The sequence below is a fragment of the Lynx rufus genome, unplaced genomic scaffold, assembly GCF_022079265.1.
Source record: "Lynx rufus isolate CCGP_SWC_20201006 ecotype Redwood Valley unplaced genomic scaffold, mLynRuf1.p SCAF_29, whole genome shotgun sequence".
NCBI lineage: Eukaryota > Metazoa > Chordata > Mammalia > Carnivora > Felidae > Lynx > Lynx rufus.
This window is the reverse complement of record NW_025814844.1, coordinates 8,423,258-8,442,423: the sequence shown is the minus strand read 5'-3', so window position 1 is coordinate 8,442,423 and position 19,166 is coordinate 8,423,258. Positions and strand designations below refer to the sequence as shown.

The 19,166-nt window shown below is 37.3% G+C and overlaps 1 protein-coding gene across 6 annotated transcripts in view; it reads left to right on the top strand.

Annotated features, from left to right (window-relative positions):
- Positions 1-19,166, top strand: part of ARHGAP28 (Rho GTPase activating protein 28) — a 197,163-nt gene that overhangs the window by 14,889 nt on the left and 163,108 nt on the right. Inside the window, exon 2 of one of the 6 annotated variants that reach the window (XM_047090295.1) lies at positions 4,591-4,685. The exons of the other annotated variants lie outside the window; for them this stretch is intronic. The gene's annotated coding sequence lies outside the window, so the exon portion shown is untranslated. The remainder of the gene's footprint in view (positions 1-4,590; positions 4,686-19,166) is intronic. 6 annotated transcript variants of the gene reach the window in all.

Here is a 19,166-nt window from a genome sequence, read left to right as displayed (position 1 = left end):
GAATTTGCTATTATTTTTGACCCTAGAAGTATTAGAAATCTTGAATTGGTATTCTGTTAGGGAATATACTGTTCTGACCTTATATGCTACCTGCTTTCTCAGAAACCACTGAATTAGCCTTTATTCATAGTTTAATATAAACTCATGGTAATATGCTATGAAGTGAAGAATAATTAATAAAAAAATCTGGTGACAATTGTAAATGAGTATGCCTCAACACATAAAAGTCAGAAAAGGATCATGAAGAGCAGTTGAATAAACCCTCCATTTTAAAGATTAAATTTTGCGTAAGGGTTATTTTACTCATTAAAACAATAACTTAAACTCCAATTTTCACAATAAAGGTGAAGTTGAACAAGCATCTTTTAAGCTCTGTATACCATATATTGGATTCTGGGACTACAAAAATGGTTAATAGTTCATCCTTCAATGAGACCAGATGGACTGGTTAACAGGTTATTTCATCTGCCTCTGAAGTGCAGCTCATTGAGGACAGAAATGCTGCCTCTCCCTCTGTATCCCCAGCATTAGCCCAGTGGCCCAGTGTGGACACTCGGTATTTGAATTGTGAAAAGAACGATTGAGGAACAATGTGTGGGATGCTCTGAGAGAGCAGAGAATGTTCAACTGCCACTCCGGGTTAGGTTGGTGAGAGAGATACAGTGGTTAAGGAAAGCTTCAAAGGAGTCTGTAGCTAAATAAAGTCTCCAAGAATGACCATAAGCTTCCAGCTATAAAGTAAATAAGTCACAGGGATAAAAAGTTCAGCATAGGGAATATAGTCAATAATATGATGATAATGTTGTATAGTGTCAGATGGTGACTACACTTACATGGTGAGCATTTCATAATGTATCGAATTGTCGAATCACTCTGTTGTACACCTGAAACTAATTCAACACTTGATGTCAACTAATTAAAAAAAAAAAAAAAGATGAGCACAGGTCAGTAGGAGGAATGTGAGCAGGAAGTATCTTTGGCAGAAGAGCTTGTGGGAGGAAAAGGCATAGCAGCCACTTCCTGGTACCACTGAGGCTGGGTGAAGTGAGTCTCCTCAAGGAGGTAGAGACCACTCCATGTGCACTTTGGGTGAAACGATTATGGTTGGATCAAACTCAGTTCACACCCATCTCTTTATTTGGATAATGAAGGGGTTCCATTGATTAGTTGATCTCTAGGGATTCTTTGAACACTTAATTCTGTTTTTCTCTCTTAGTAGGTTGGAAATGAAGGTAATTAGATAATCCTAGATTTTTAACCGAAACATGGCTTTAGATCTGTACTAATTGCATAATAACACCTTTCCCCTTCTTAATTTTGCTTATTTAGTTGATCTCTTGGGTACTTAAGCTGTCTGTACAGTAAGCACGAGTTGTTGTTCACTGTTAGTAGCTTCAGTTACTCAAAGTAGAGTTTGGTTTATTTCAACCAGCCTACTTCAAGTCGGTATCAGTATATCAGTAAGTATTTGTCTTTCAGCCTTTCTTTGAAAAAGAGAGCCTGCCAGTAAGCAGAACTGATTTTTCAAATGATCATAAATTGATAGCCCAATTAATAGGAATGTTGGATACCATTTAAGGCTCCCACAGCACTTTATTTTTATTTTTTGTTCTAGTTTAAAGAGAGCATTCATTGGTAACTTACTTTTTTATCCATATTATGTATACTAGATTTAATATTTCTATTTATATTGGTACAAAATTAGGATAAATTTAATGCAATTTGAATAAGCAGAGACTTCCAAGAGGTGTGTGAGCATGTCGTTGAATATTTTCTCTGTGTGTATGTGCGTGTATGTGTGCGTGTTTAAGTAGGCTTCGCACCCAGCATGGAGCCCAGTGCGGGGTTTGATCTCACTAAGGGAGAGAATACAGGATTTGCTTCGTTGAAGAAAAGGCATGTGGATATGTACTGTGTGATGTGCATGTATTGGTGTATGGATGGGGGTGTGGTCAAAGAGAAGGTGGAGGAAGGGTCCAGTAATTCAGCTTGGAGGTACTGAGGATTGGTGAGGGAAGTAGTAGTAGATTCTGTCCCCACATTTGCAGGATTTTATTTGTGAAATGGGGTTGGCTTAATGAATGAGTTATTAAAGAAATACCGATTGTTTTAGCCAAAGCAATGAAAATAAATTAATAAAAATACCTCACTTTGGGAGGCTGTCTTCACCTCTTTTTTTTTTTAATTTTTTTTTTTTCAACGTTTTTTATTTTATTTCTGGGACAGAGAGAGACAGAGCATGAACGGGGGAGGGGCAGAGAGAGAGGGAGACACAGAATCAGAAACAGGCTCCAGGCTCTGAGCCATCAGCCCAGAGCCTGACGCGGGGCTCGAACTCCCGGACCGCGAGATCGTGACCTGGCTGAAGTCAGACGCTTAACCGACTGCACCACCCAGGCGCCCCTGTCTTCAACTCTTTATAGATACCATATAACTTACTGAAGAATTAATTTTGAAAGAATCAGATTTAAACCTAAACTTCTTTTAGAACTCTCAGTTGATGTACCCTCCCAGTCAAATAACTGATAGAAACTAACTTACACATTGGAGGTAGCTGGCTTAATAATAATCATAAACATACACCAGAATCCTAGTGGTTCGGTCAAAGTCCCAGTCTTCAGACTTCACATTTAGTAGAGCCATAGACAGCTCTTACCCCAGTTAACTTGCCTTGTGGTTGGATGACACAGCTGGGTATCGTGGGTGACGGAGTTTTAGTAGTGTGTGAACAAGAGGCAGACAGGGCAGGCAGAGGGGGGAGACTTAAACTCAACCCTATTGAAACCCCAACCCCCACCGGCATTTTGGCAATTCCATGAAGACCATAATGTTACTAAGAACAGATTTTGGAGGTCATCTCAAATTTGGTCAGCTGCAGTTAAGCCCATGGCTGCTGGGGTAATGGAATGCAACCCTGTTTGTTTTGGGAAAATGATAAAGAGATTCCGTTACAGGTTTTCTGCCTTCTTTGAATGATGCTACCCCTAGAATAGAATTCTCCACATACCCAACCATGAGTGGACCTGAAATTCAGCAAGTATTCAATTAAATGATCCATTTACTGCAGCAGTACCTAATTTGGGAAACTGTTTTCCATTCAGGAAGTTTTTTTTGTTTTTTTTTTTTTTTGTTTGTTTCTGGTTTTAGGATGAATTTACTTAAAATCAAATTGTGAATACTTTGTCAAAATTATTTGATGAACTATTGAAGTGAGATAGCTTTTCACAAACTGAACATATATAGCAGATATGGTCTTTTAATTTGGAGTTATTTTCATTACTCAAAGATATTTAAATGAAAGCAAAAAGTGATGCATTTTATGTTTTCCTGTTACTTGTGGCTTGGGGACTTGACTTGTATTTTTAAAAAGAGCTATTTTTTATCATGTAGTTCTTAGCTTTTTCAAATCACAGAACTCTTAGAGAATCTAATAAAAGGTTTAGGCCCCTGTGAAAACTACACATATGTATGTTGTGCACATTTGCCTGCATTTGTAGGTAATTCATGAAGCACAAGTTAAGAAGATGTTGGTCAAATTAGCTTTCAAAATCCGCCCCCCTCCTTCATCCTGGGGATCTTTATATTTATAGGTCTTATGATCATTTTATATCCCCTGAGAGGGCTGTTTCCCTGGTACCTAGAGATTAGCTTTGAACAAGTGGAAGGCAAATTCAATATAAAAATAGCCCAGGCTAACCTGGGGGCCAGCTAGAATGCCTGCTGTGTGGGAGGCTGCCATTTGGTTCTGTCTCCCTATAATCAGGACACTTCTGGATGGGCAGTGTCTGTGGCTTGGGCATTTCGGGCCAAGGTGAGAAAGCTGACTGGGCCGAGCCTCAGAGTGCCTAGGCTTACGATTTAATACCTGTTTGAATAGGATATTTCTGTTCTCAGAAGTGAACAATGTTGGCATCAACATCTAATGAGATTATGGCATAAGAAGGTGCTGAGTTTTAGCCACTTCTCAAGGAAGGTGTAGAGGAAGTGGAAGCCTCTCAGTATTTCACATACGATGGGTAGAAATTATGCAAATTGTTGTCTAATAGGAAGACAAAAGAAATGATCCTTTTGACCCTCACACCCACAGTCCAAAGCCCTTTTCCTTATTGGGAGTCTGCTCTGTGTTTCTAGTGCTTTCCTCAGATCCCATGCGGTGTGTGATCTGTACATGTGACCACCAGTCCTTACTCTTGTGTGCCAAGACAGAGAGAAATGTTTGTTTATGCAAATGAAGCATTTCTGAGATTAGGGATAAAGTTTTTAGTACATCTCTAGCCAATATAATCATAACAACATGAGGCAAAAAAATGTTTGAGCTAGAAGTCAATCAGAGCAAACAACTGATCTCATCTGTTTGTACATTATCTATTCAGTAGCCTGCACTACACTCAAAATAGAGACTGAAAAAAGGTTAGCTGAAGTCTGAGTAGTAAATTAGTAGTGTATCTTTCTAGGAAAGTTAGAGACATAACAGCCAAATAAAATATCACCCTTTCCTACAAATATTCCTTGGTAGCATTATCTGACAGATTTCTGGATTGGACAGATATTCCTTCTTACTCAGGGTTTTCTGTTCTTCCTTGATTCCAGACATCCTGTTCATCAAGTAGTTTACAGGACATTTGAGGTCCCAAGGGTCCTTAGAAAACATCTAGCCTTACTTTTCCAGTGAGGAAACTAAGATGGTAAGTAACTCAAGCCTCCAATATTCTAATATTGCTGTACCATTATTTTATGGGGAGGACTCATTACATTGTCTCATATTGTCCTCTTGTCATGCCTTTCCATATAACATGTGGCATCATAACGTAACATTCCTCTAGTCACAGACTATCAAATGGGGTGTGTGAAACCAAATACGGGTTTTTGTGGGAATGTTTGGCATCCATAGATGTAAAAGTGCCCTCCTTCTCAGATGTTGGGATAGAAGTCGTAGTTAGAGTGGGGGGATCAGCCTGCTCTTTGTAAAGGGGTATTTTCATGCTGGAAGACATAATTATTTTGTACTGACAGGTTGTTCTTAAGTAGCAGTTGACGTATAGATGGCTTCAAAGATATACCCTCAGTATACATTTAAAGTTCAGTGAGGACCTCAGGGAGGAAAAAGTGATATCTTTAAAATGTCATTAATTTTTTAAAATACTTCTTGTTTTGCAGTTTTACTGAGAGATCATTGTTATAGGGCACTAAGTTTAAAGTGTACAGTGTGATGATTTGACTTACCTATATTGTGAAATAATTGTCACAACAAGTTTAGTTAACATCCATCATCTTGTATAGCTAAAAAAGAAAACAGCAAACGTTTTTTTCAAAAATACTTTTAAAGATAAACTTCAGCCCAGTTTTCTTTTCTGGATTCTTTCTTCTGTCTACTGGACTTTCCTGTTTAGAGAAGGCAACTTAAACTCATCATGCCCTTGAAGGTGCCCTGCCCTCTCTCATCTCTGGGTCTGTATACAGAATAATAAATACTAACATTTATTTAGTGCTTCCTATAAAGCTAGCACAGGTCCAAGTGCTTTACGTGAATTAAAGTCCCAAGGGTTTTACTCCTAGGAGGTAGGTACTATTTTGCTTCTCATTTTACAGATTGTGAAATGACCCAGAGGGTGAATAATTTGCCCAAGTGAGGTATAGTGGCCTCCCTCCAAAACCTCTGCTGCTGGTTTTTTGAAAATCGTGGTGGGATGCCTGGGTGACACAGTCGGTTAAGTGACTGACCCTTCATTTTGGCTCAGGTCATGATCTTCGGTTTGTGAGTTTAAAGCCCTACATTGGGCTCTGTGCTAATGGTGCAGAGCCTGCTTGGGCTTCTGTCTCTTCTTCTCTCTCCCTTTCCCCTGTTTGTGTGCCCGCACACACTCTCTCTTACAATAAACATTAAAAAAAATTAAAACAAAGAAAATTGTGGTAAAATATACATACCAGAGCCTATGCTTCTTAACCACGACACTGTGCCCCCTTTCTGCGTACCCTGCTTCCCTTGCCTGAAGAGCCTTCTCGCCGTTCTTCTTCACCAGGTTAGGGGCTATGATCTTTGGTCTTTGGGTCACAGGTTACAGTGTCCAGGAATCCTGCCTGGCTACCTTTTCCTTTTCTCTTCCATCCGGCACCAGGTTATTTCCTTTGTGCTCCCAGTGAACCCAGAGCCCACTGCAACCCTCCATTTATTATTCCAAAAATAATTATGATGTTTCCTCTGTAGCTGCCCCCTGTCTCCCTAAGATCTGGAGCCATTATCCTTATGATCTCAGTACCCAGCAACATGTCCTGTAAATATTTATGGGATGGAGGGAAGGGGATGGCATGAAGTTTCTTCTTCAAAGTTGAAAAACAAAATAATTGACTCTGGTTATAAAACTGATTATAGAAGACAGTTTTGTATAAAGTAAGAAATAGAAAATGAACCCTGAAGAAACACAGGGAAATGATAATCAAGGTCAGGTTCCAGTTGCTTATATTTTCACTTTGCCAGTTTAGCTTGTTAAAAAAACACAAACAGAAAAACCCAAAACACACAAAAATAAAAACAGTCCCAGGCTGTGAATTGTGAATGAGAAAGGAAATGCTTTTGTTTTCTGCACTGTAAAAGTAAAATTTCCATGACCTCATTGTGCGACAGTCCCTCTTTTTGGAGATAATATGTCTCCTGTTAAAATGCAGCATCTAATTTAGGGCTCAGTAGCCTGGGATGATTCAGAGGATATCACAGACACACGTCTACTCCACTGGGCTGTCTGGAGTATCCACTGGTTCTCTGTGGGGGTGGCCCTGCCAGAACTAATAAGAGCAGCAACATAGATTGATTACAAAATACTAGAATGCTGTCTCTCTGTAATTGTCTAAATCATGCTTTTTGCTGTTTAATTTTCTTTTCTGATTTTTGTTGGATTTTGTCTTTGAAATTCTCTAGGGTTATGAAGTTAATTGTCAATTGCTAAGACAAGAAGCCAATTTTCCTATTACAAAAAATAGCAAAGTCCCTTCCATTTTGAAGACATATCTCCAAAACTTAAAAAAATTCCAAGCATCTGGCAAATCCAACCTCATAAAATAGGGATTTAATTAGGAAGGATGGAGGGCTACATTTGTAGAACAGACCAATTTGATTATATTTTAACTATTAAATAGATTCATTTTCAGGGTGGTCATTCTTTATTGTAAGCATTTAATTGACATTAAATCATATTAAGAATTTAATTTTAGCTCCCTTTACAAATTGGCCAGTGCCCATTTACCTTTGGTAGACTAATAAGATTTCTACTCTGCCATGTTTTTTATTAATCCCCATTACTACTCTTGGAGGAAAAATATGAGTGGGGCCAAATGGAATTCTTTCCCCTACTGAGTTCAGCAACCACTATTTCTGGAACTGTTTCAAAAGATTATGAATTCTATCATCAATTATTGTGTCCTCAGACACAAATTCAAACCAGGCAGCAGAACAGACCCTCCTACCTATTCTGATTGGCATCACACTGGCATCACAAGTCAGTAACAAACTGTTGCTTAATGTTCAGATTTCCTTCTGAGCTTTCTCTTGGTCCTCTTTCTCTAGTTTGCTCTCTCACAGTCTTTTCTGTCCACATCTGAAACCATTTGTGTCCTCCATTAACACAGACCTCATGTAGTATGACAGAGGTTCCAGACTCAGCAAAACCAATTGCTAAATCCACTTCAACCACTGCACAAAGAGGACCATGTCTAAGCAGAAAAGACTGCTGTGAAACAGGCTCTAGAAACTTCTCATCTGGGGTGAGGTCAGTTCTTAGCCTGGGATTGCTGTGTGGTGACACACAGGCTTTGCCTCCTGTCAGCTCAAGAGCACAGCCAGGTAACAATGAGGTCGCTTGTTCCTCTCAACACTTCTTTATCATCTCTGGTCACGGTTCAGGAATGCGGAGGTTAGGCTCCTAAGAAATGCAGTCAGTATCCTCGCACCAAGTTATGGGTTTATGTTTTTCCTCTTAATGTGCTCATAATCATTCAACTTATTTTTGTCTTCGCCCCAGTGATTGGTTACTTTTTTTTTTTTCTGTTGTTGCTGTAAACACTATACCTGGGAGTATTAGGTAAAAATAGAGCTCAGACCTTTCCTAATAAACCAGTAACTTTTGTATCTTACAAAAATGTCACTTAGTTAAGTGATTCTGAGTCTAGGCTATAATTTGAGAGGGGACAGAGAAATAAGGAACTGGTGCTATCTATGTGCCCAGTGGGAAATAGTACTTTTTTTTTTCTTTTTGAAAGAATGAGTCTTTGAAAGGAACTATGGAATATTTCTGCTTATTTTCAGTACAGTATTACAGTTGTGAAAGCTTAAAGTAAAAAAAAATACTTTGACATGAGAATGACTCTTCTTGTCTAAATTAAAAATAAATTCCTTCATGTTAGCCTTTAAATTTTTTTTTAAGGTATTCCTATGTTATCTAATGCAAAGTGACAATAGAATACATATTATGTTTTCAGTGAGAGAAAATTGAGATCAACTATATATATATACATATATATATTTATATTATATATGTAACTATATAATATGTAAATATATATGTATATTTTCTGTTCCCTATCTGTATAATTGACTCAAGGGGATAATGCAATCTTATGATTTACTCTCATATTGTAAAGTTTCCCCTTGTTCTATAACTGCAGACCACAGTTGGAAGAACATCAGATATAAAGCCTCACATAGTTTGATGTTTGATTTGTGATTGACTCTTAAAAATCATTCTTAATAAAATAAATATTTTTAATTAAATTAAAAGGCAATATATGGAAGAATGGAATGAGTTGAGACATCTTATTTTTGTCCTGTTTTGAGTTCTGATGGTCTTCTCAGAAGCATGGCTACTGCATCTTTCTCACTCTGTGGTCCAGTTTCATCTGGAAGCATTTCACTCGAGCATACTGATTTTTGTCGTAGTAGATTCTTTGTCCATAAAAGACAAAGAGGTTGCTGAAATTCTTCCAGGAGCCTAAGTATATAAAGATGGCACAAAGAACCATGCTCACTTTTCATGATAAAGATTTGGTCAAATTTGGGCCTAAATTATTAAACTTGTGCTTAAGTATCACATCAATGGCTCTAAAATATAAGCCACAATTGATTCTCTGTTTGCAATGATTTCATCTTTGTTCTTGATGTCTACTTATCTCAAATGAGACCATTTTCTTAAAGGAGCAAGGTAACAGATAATTAGGAAGAAGTGACTGTTTAAAATATTTTTATAGAATGAAATATGTAATTTATCTTTGGCCCATGTGACTCTGAAACTGTAAATACTTTTTCTTTTTTACATCTTTAATGAACTCCACTTCTTCCTATTAAATGTGATCTTCAGACCTTATTGCAGTTTCTTCCAGAAGGGTACCACACATTCAAACTGCTTTTATAGAAAGCCCTTTAATGATATGTCATTATCATAGGGAGATTAAACCTGTCTTTGGATAACTGAGACCATTTAGTGGAGCTAAATCATGGTTAAAGCTACATTATAGGGAAATTAAAGATGAATACAGTTATGTGCTGGGTATCATAATCAGGGTAAGCTTAAAAACTGAGATCTGAAGAATCTTTGCTGGCTAAAAAAGGGAGAAAACTGTCAGAAATTTCAAACCATTAAGCAGAATACAGTGGACAGTTGTCTTCCTCATACTAATTCACACTGGTGTGGAACAGCTTTCCAGAATTAGTGATTGGTTATACCCTCCACCATCTGTAACTATGTGGAATGAGACAACAGTAAAGTAATAGAATCCAGTGCCTCAGTTCAAGGGCAGGAATTTCCTCCCTTCTTTCTGCAGGTCAGTTTCCTAAGAATCTTCATAATCAATATGGTAAGTGAAGCCCAGAGGCTGGGGAGGTTTATTTGCCAGCTGAGTTTCTCAAGAAGATTATACCTCCGGGTGGATAGATGAATCTGACCCAAAGGGAAGGAGGTCAGGGAGTTTGCATAAGGGGACCATAAGTAAGTAGTTTTTTCAGAAAAATTTTAAGCAACATGGAGAAAGCATAGGCCTACTAAGGCAGCTTCTGAGTCAGCAGCGTTATGGGAAGCATAATGTGAATGTGAGATTGAATAATGGCTTGTTTCCAAAAAATGACCATGGAGTCCTTAGGAAAGACATGTCATTAGGGTGGTTATCATAGAATAGAAAGTACTGGAATAAAGGCAGTCATTTGGCAGAAAGATTAGAGGGAAGTGAAGTGTTTGAAAGAAGAGGCAGAGAAATGGGAAGAGGTACCACTGAGTTCACAATGGTAAAAGCAACTGATTTTAGGATAAGACAATGAAAGAATCACAGTTATTAAAACCAAATGCAGCACTTGTCAGCTTTATGCAGATATTTCATCTAAGAAAATGAATAAAAGACACTTTAAAATTCATGTGGGGATGAATCAGATCCTGTAACATGTTAAGACAAGTTCGATAGAACACTCCATTTTATGAGCATATATGAATATAAGGTAGCATTTACAGAGATAACTTCATATAGCTTTAGGTTCATAGAAACTTTTTTATTATATATATTTTGAGATGGGGAAGAAAGGTGTTTGTTTTGTATTGGTTTTGTCTTTTAGAAGTTTTGGTGATAATCGGTAGTCCTAGTGAATTTTATAGGTAGAAATAACTAAGAGTAAGAATCTTGTTGAATGGAAAGCTTGGGGATGGGATCATACAATAAGAAAAAGATATACATGAAAACAGAATAAATGCTGGACAGCCATTGTTGTTGTTGGGATATACCAGTGGCTTCTGAAGTTGCTATAAAGAATAGCATGAAAAATAATGTAATAAAGAGATTGGATATAAATTTTATGCAGTTTGACTTGTTCCATTTACGCTGGTTGTGCATGAGTAGGATGACTATATATTTTACTGTCCATGTGGGACAGTTTGAAAGCAAAAGCAGGTGCTATATAATCATGCCTGGCCAACAGGTATAAACTGGGATTTTTCTGAGCAAACCAGTACATATGGTCACCCTAAGCCTGAATCCAAATAATACAAAATGTATCCCATGTTTTCTAAAATGAATATCATTCCTGGACAGCATTTGAGCAGTTTCTTTATGTTGCCAATATACACTAGAAATATCAGTTAAATTAGTATGTGTCTCAACCATTACGGTTCATGTATTGATCACAAAAGAATTGGGGCATTTTGGCCACAAGTCACTGCTAATTTAACTTTCAGCCTCACCGATGCTGAAATAATCAACTATGTTAGGTTTGAAAGGAACAAATCTGGTGAAAGGTGAGACTGCTGGAACCAGGCTGCATGGGTGAGGAGCCTGGCTCTTCTACTGACTGTGGGACCTTGGCAAGTTATCTCACCTTGCAGGGCCTCAGTTTCCTCACTGAGGATAGTTGTAGCATCTATTTCACAGACCCCTCGTGAGGTAAAGATATCAATGTAAGTAAAGACCTTAGAACATCAACTGCCACATAGTAAGATCTGTATAAGAATTAACAACTTGTCCCCTCATGAAACACCATTCATGTTTTGCACAGTCCTTTGATCATCACTTCCTACTCTCCTTCCCTTTCCCCTCTCCCTGTTCCACCTTTTTATTTTTAAAGAATCAAAATGTTTATTTGCAAATGAAGGATTGAAGTCAGTCTTATACAACCATACTTGAAATATATTAGTTAATGTTACAGTATATCTTTTTCCCTTCCCTACAGTATATCTTGGAAAACCCTGTTAGAAAAATCTAAATGTAATAAATGAAATAAAACACCATTTTTTACTATTTGTTCAGGATCCACAGCAGTCTGACCAAGCCTACACTTGTGGCTAACATAGAAACATCCCACTGAACTAGACACAAGACTTGTAAGAAATTCAGCTTTCTCAAATCAAAAGAACAGATATCTGAGCAACCATTATGATTGTCAAAATAATTTGATGAAAATGTTCTAGAATTAGATTATAGTTATGGTTGTACAACTAGTTAAATTTACTAAAAATATTGAATTGTACATTTAAAATGTGTGAATTTTATGATGTACAAATTATACTATGATAAGGTTAACTTCACAGATATAAATGTAAATATGTAAATATATATATATATATATAATACCTTCTGGGGACACAGGCCCAATGCCTGTATTCCATATAGTATCACAGACACGGGGTCATAGTCTTAACCTCCTCATCTTATTTGGAACATTTTGGCCTTGACTGTGTGACACTGAAGTTTGCTTGGGGCTGTTGAAATTATTCCTTTTGTTTAGAGATTTACTGAAAAGAACTTTTCACCTATTTTTTCTTTCTCCTTGATTTATTCTAGCACAGTGGAAATACCCCATTGTAACTAACTTTTATTTTCTCCCGTTTTTCCTTTTTTTTTTAATTGAAAAATCATTGACAAACAATATGTATTGATTTCAGGTGTACAACCTAGTGATGTGACATTTATATACATAAGAAATGTTCACCATGATAAGTCTAGTTATCATCTGTCACCAAAGTTGTTACAGTATTATTGTCTGTATTCCCTATGTTGTACATTACATCCCTGTGTCTTAATTTGTTTTATAATTGGAAGGCTGTACCTCTTAATTCCCTTTACCTCCATTCCTTGCCCCTCTGGCAATCACTAGGTAGTTCTCTGTATCTATGAGTCTGTTTCTGTTTTGTTTTTGCTTTTGTTTTATTGTTTCATTTTTTATATTCCACATATAAGTGAAATCATAAGGTTTTTGTTTTCCTCTGACATTTCATTTAGGATCATCTCCTCTAAGACCATCCATGTTGTCACAGATGTGTTGAAAACCTGAGTAATGAAAATAACTCTTACAGAAATATCTAGCGTTAAAATATACTTTCTGACCCTTTATAGAGAATATTTCCTGTTTAATAGTTATCAGAAATGGAAAATAGCAGTAGTTTTGGGGCGCTTGGAAAGTGATTAGTGGAGTGAGCCATTCTGTAACATGGTAAAGTTTGGAAAACAGGAGAAAGCCCTGTTATGTATTCTGTGGAGATACATGGAGAAGATGGGGGACCAGAGCAGGATTGAAAGACAGGAAGGGAAACACATGGAGCAGAACCTAAAGAAGTCAAACATCTCTAGAGGGATGCATCAGAAGCAGATGTAATGAGAGCAGAAACTTGGCCAGCATTGCATATTAGGAGTTAGGATTTGAGTTAGGAATCATAGGGACATATTGGTGATTAATACACAGCTTGGATTTACAACTATCTTTTTTTTAAATTTTTTTAATATTTATTTTTTGAGAGAAAGAGACAGAGCATGAGTGGGGGAGGGGCAGAGAGAGAGGGAGACACAGAATCTGAAGCAAGCCCCAGGCTCTGAGCTGTCAGCACAGAGTCCGACACAGGGCTCGAACCCACACACTGTGGGATCGTGACCTGAGCTGAAGTCGGATCCTTAGCCGACTGAGCTACCCAGGTGCCCCAGATCTACAACTGTCTTGATGTTACCCTAGGGAAGGAAAATTCTTACAGATTTGGTAAAAGATCATTTAAGTAGTGGTTGGTGTTCTACCTATTTATCCCATTGAATTAAAAATTAAGCAATTACAGAGGGGTGCCTGGATGGCTATATGTCATTGCATTGTAGGTTTGCTAGGAATGCTGTTAGAAGATTCAAAGTAAGAAATTCCTGTGTCAGACTTAACTGTAATTGTATCAGATGAGAAATGGGAATGGGGTGGAATGCTTAAGATCCATACATTGTAAGTAAGTTTGCTCTGTTCTCCTTTGATATAGGGCATAGAGTTGGCTCTAGATAGAGTCTGCTGCTTGCTTGCTTGCTTGCTTGCTTGCTTGCTTGCTTGCTTTTTAATATTATACCAGGAGGCAAGAAGGGAGAGAAGGGGAAATACAAATTATCTAGTTTTTCTCCTAGTTGGCTGGTCTAGTTAAAGATTTATAGGTAGACAGACCTGAAAATGAGATTTTATGGTATTTATGACTTTTTCTTTTGCCGTGTATCTGTCCACTGATTGTCTTAGATAAACAAGAGTTGTGGTCTTTAATCAGAGAAGATCAAAGGCAAAATAGGAAATAATAATTTATTTGTAAGAGTCAGGTAAGGCATAAGACTGCTTTAGATTTGTTCTAAAATAATGTGGAAATTGGGTTTTTACTAAAGTTTTTTTTTAATCATACTTCACATGTGACACTGTATAATGTAAGTTTGAATAAAATACTGGTTAAAATCAATTAAAATGTAATACTTGGAGTGGGCTTTTTCTTTTCAGTGCTTACTCTCTTTTCTTCTCATCTTTATGCCACCACTGATGCCTTATATATAATTTGAAAGGAGGCAAATTCAGATATCTTAGCAGATGTGGATTTAGTTCTTACTCTAATGCTTTTAGACACAATTACTTAAGTAAGTTTCACAAAGTTTTATTAAAGATTTGGTTGGCAAATTTGGAAAAAGTTAGATTTTTCAGAAAAGAAAAGCTTAGCAATGCACAAGGAAATTCTAATTCTCATTTAGAACATCCTGGTAGTGATCAGTAAAAGCCCCACTTCGGATGGTCTCTATCGATTTATACCTTTTTTGTTCTATATATAAAGTTGTGATAACTATCCTCATTTCTGTGATTCTCTAATTTATTATTAAAATGTTGCTAGCTTTTACCAAGTCATCCTGTATGATTGATTAACTAAAATATATACAAATATTAAATATAATATATATAAAAGTAGATATAATTAATATATAAAATATACAAGTATGTATTCATTTATATAAATATTTAAAATACATAGCTTTTACCAAGTCATCCTGTATGATTGATTAACTAAAATATATACAAATATTAAATATAATATATATAAAAGTAGATATAATTAATATATAAAATATACAAGTATGTATTCATTTATATAAATATTTAAAATACATAAAGTAAATATAAATATGTATGTATACATATATATAAATAAGAACAATATTAAAAATATCTAAATAGATGCATATTCAGAGCTTGAGCTCTACCACGAGATTAAGAATTTTAAGTAACTCAGAGATGTTAATGGAACATCAGTCTTAAATGAGTGAAGGAACTGAAATTTACAATTCATCAATGACAGGAAATAAACGTGGAAATTACAAGAGCAAAAATGAAAAGGAAAAAATAGGTAACATTTGCACATGTTCACAGATTCTTAGCTATCTGACCTTGAAAAAAAATTAAAGCTAATACAGAGAGAGACTAGGATTTCACATTCAAGCGTAGAATTCCTCCGCTAAACAATAACCTGACTTTAAATCTCATGCACAAGTTGCTGCTCCCCATGGATTTTAAAGTCAGAATGTCCTGCAGTCAAACTTTTGGTCACAGGTGGTTGATTCTTTTTTCAAAAGGAGATTAATTAAGATTGTAATCAGAACTTTGTTTGGTTCAACAAGAAGTTATGCTAATTGTTGGTTCTTTTCTGGGAGAGAGACATCAGAATACAATCAGGAATTTTAGGGGTGTAAGAGGAACTTAGTATCAAAAGATTTGCAGAAGGAATTTACACAGAGGATTCACTATGCCAAAAGATGATGTGAATATTCTCTGCAATGGAATTATATCATAACTATGTGTGCCCATGCAAGTTCAAACAGACAAAACTTTTGTGGAGAACTACAGCTTTTCCCCCCCTTACAAATGTTCAGCATCTGTAAAATTTGGATAGCCATAAATTTGCAGATGTGATTGTTTTCATCCTCCAAGTAAAATTTTTAACAGTTTTTTATACTGTGATTAAAAGTAAAAATAATAAATTTCATAAGAGAACTATCAGAGGCAAGATCTTATCCTAAAAATAAGACTGTAATGTCCACCCCACCAAGAGATTCTTAGGTCCAGGTCAGAAACAAACTCAGAATTCAGCAAGCACATAGTAAAATTATATAGTATATTGATCATAGAGTAAAATACTGAAAGTTAAATGCACAACTTCTGTGGAATTGTTTTAGAAAAGAATTTTTAAAACTAGTAAAAAGTTGATCTTTTACTGACATTTCTATTGTTTTAAAAACATTCAAAACACTTTCTAAGGTTACTGTCAGTTCCTTAGCAGTGTGAACGATTCCTAACTAGAAAAAGGGATTACTTTATTAAAGCAATAATTAGAGTTGATTTCAAATTTGTTATTATCCAAAACTGACCTGCATTTACTTTAAGTATTGCAGTAGAACTTTCCCTTTAAAACTGCTCTCACCATTACTATTTGCTTTACATTCTAATCTTTAATTTATATGAAGGGATTTGTTACAGTTAGTCTGGGTCAGTGACCAAGTGCCTTCAAAGGGATGCAACACCGAAATGGGCCTTGTTCTTACCTGGATTCATTTCATGTTACTGATTTGACCTGGCAATTAAATGCATAAGTACTATATATCCATTTTAGGGGTCCTTAGGATATGGGAATATGCATTCATGAGATTATACTTATGTTTCTGTTTACATCAACCTTTATTTTTCCCAGGTTAGACTGCAGACTTTAAAATGCATGGATACATGTACAAAAGAGTGCATACACTGTACAGTTTTATTCATATACTGTACAAAAATAGCCAAAACTAATTTATGGTATCAGAGGTCAAGATAGTGGTGTCCCTAGGGGTGGCAGTGAGGGCAGTTGGGGTGTGGAAGGGATGTGGTGCCATGGTTGAGTATCTCATTAAAGGCTCAGCTTCCTCGTTTATAGGAAGGTGTTTGATAATATGTGTAGAGTTCTTGACACATCCTGTGCCGTATAATAAGAGTTTAATAAGCAACAGGTACTATCAACAGCCAGTGATCTCCTGGCAGTCCCATAGGTTTCTCAAATTCAGAATGTCTGTTTGACTTTGTCATCTTCCTTCACCATCATCTACCCACCTCCTGGTACCATGGGAATCATTCTCCTTTCCCCCTGCTCCCCATCAATCACAAGGTCCATTGATTAGCTCTCCAGAGTGTGTCAGTTTCTTCCCCACGGCATGTTCAAGCCATCAGTCTTTCTCACCTGTCTTATTTCAAATGTCTCCCCCCCCTAAACAAAACAAAACAAAATAAAACAAAACAAATGTCTCCCAGGTGCTCCCTCTGCCTCCAAAAAACTCCTTATAATGCAGACAGGATGATTTTTCTAAAATGGAGTTCAGTCATGCCACATATGCACCTTACTTGAAATTCCAAAATGTTTTCCCATTTCCCTGAGGATAAAATCCCACTGCTTAATATATAAGCTCTCTTGTAAGGCCCCATGGCCTGATTTTTTTTCTCCTTCCCTCTCTAGCTTCAGCTCTCGCTATTCCCTCTTTATAATCTATACTGTAAAAGGGTTTAGATTCACTCAGTTTCTTTGCAACATGCTACACCATCCTCTTTTTTTTTTTTTTTTTTGAGAGAGAGAGAGAGAGGGTGCATGCGAGCGTGGGAAGGGCAGAGGGAGAGGGAGAATCTTAAGCAGGCTCCATGCTCAGTGCAAAGCTCCATCCCAGGACTGTAATATTGTGACCTGAGCCAAAATCAAGAGCCACTTTAACCTACTGAGTCACCTAGGCACCCATATACCATCCTCTTTCAATTCATAGGTTGTTAGAAATAGTAACATTTCTAATAGTAATATTTATTTAATAGTAATATTTCTGTTAGAAACAGCCCTCTTCTCTGTGCCTCTCCCTGCCTTCCCCACTGTTAAGGGCTGAACTGTGTTCCCCCAAATTCATATGTTGAGGTCCTAACACCCAGTACCTCAGAATGTGACTGTATTTGGAGATAGGGCTTTTAAAGAGGTAATTGAATTAAAATGGGATTATTCCAGTGGACCCTTACCCAGTCTGACTAATCTTACAAGAAGAGGAAATTAGGACACATAGTGGCACAGAGGGAAGACCACATGAAGACACAGTGAGAAGACGGCCATCTTCAAGCCAAGGAGAGAGGCCTCGGGAGAAATCAACCTGCTGACACTTTGATATTAGTCTTCTAGCCTCTCAAACTGTGAGAAAATACATTTCTATGTGAAAGCCACCCACCCTGTGGAACACTGTTATGACAGCCCTAGCAAAGTAATGTATCTGTAGTGAATCCACTCCCATTCTTCAGGACTAAGCTTCGAAGCCACTTCATCTCAGACGTTGCCTGGTTAGACTGGCTGCCCTTCCATGAGACACATCACATCAGGGGTGCATTGGACACTCACTGTGGGCCAGGCCCTGTTCACAGTGCTGTACCTGGTGCCACGCATTTAATTCTCAGAACTACTTTAAGAGGGAGGTAGTTTTGTCATCCTACATTTACTGATGAGAAAACTGGGGAGGAGAGGAGCTATCAGCCACACACTCATGTACAAAAGACCCAGTCTCTTTTCTTCAGTTCTTGTCAAGGTAGAATATTCTTAACACAAGTGTTTGAGTATAACCCCAGTTTAGCTTTATTTACCTTATCATAGCATTCGTCTAACATATTGCAAATACTTGTTTCATTTTCTTCTCTGCTAGTCTCTAAGTTCCAGGAGCACAACTCTGCCTGGACTTTTTCCTGCCTATCTGCTGGCCAGTGTCCAGCTCAGCGTGTGGCCTCCTGATATCTGTGGGATGCTCCCAGCTCCGAGACTGAGGCGAGTGGGCTGCTAGAGAGGTCCTGCGTGGCCTGCAGATAGGGAAGGAGAATGGCAGCGGTGCTCTTTTAGGAGGGAGAGAGGGTGAAGGGGCAGGGGTGTGGCTGAGAGGACTCAAGTGGGCATGGCGTCTCGTAACTTCTCCCTCTTCTTTCGCTACGGTGCTTGCAGTTCTGGCTCTTGGGGTCAGGGAAGGAAAGTATGAAAGCAGGCAATTATCAAGAAATATTACATATCCATTCTGTATCCCTACATCTGGTTGACTCTCCTTTGGCTGTTTTGTTCTTTTGAAACTTTAAAGAAAGTTTTCTTCAGAAATTTAGGATATGGGTGATAAAATCTAATTGTACACAATTTAATTTGGAAAATCCATGGAAAGGGTCCACATAAACATAAAAGAGTGAGACTGAATAGCTGCAGTGAAATGAAGGGCAGAAAGCTCTGTTACTGAATGATTTGATGTTAGAAAGAAAAATATTGCAGATTGGCATGTTTTCTAGGATTTCACAAGCCCTTCCTGTAATTCAGGGTCTCTTAACATTGGCAAATGGGCCTGTGTCCAGATCTGGGACC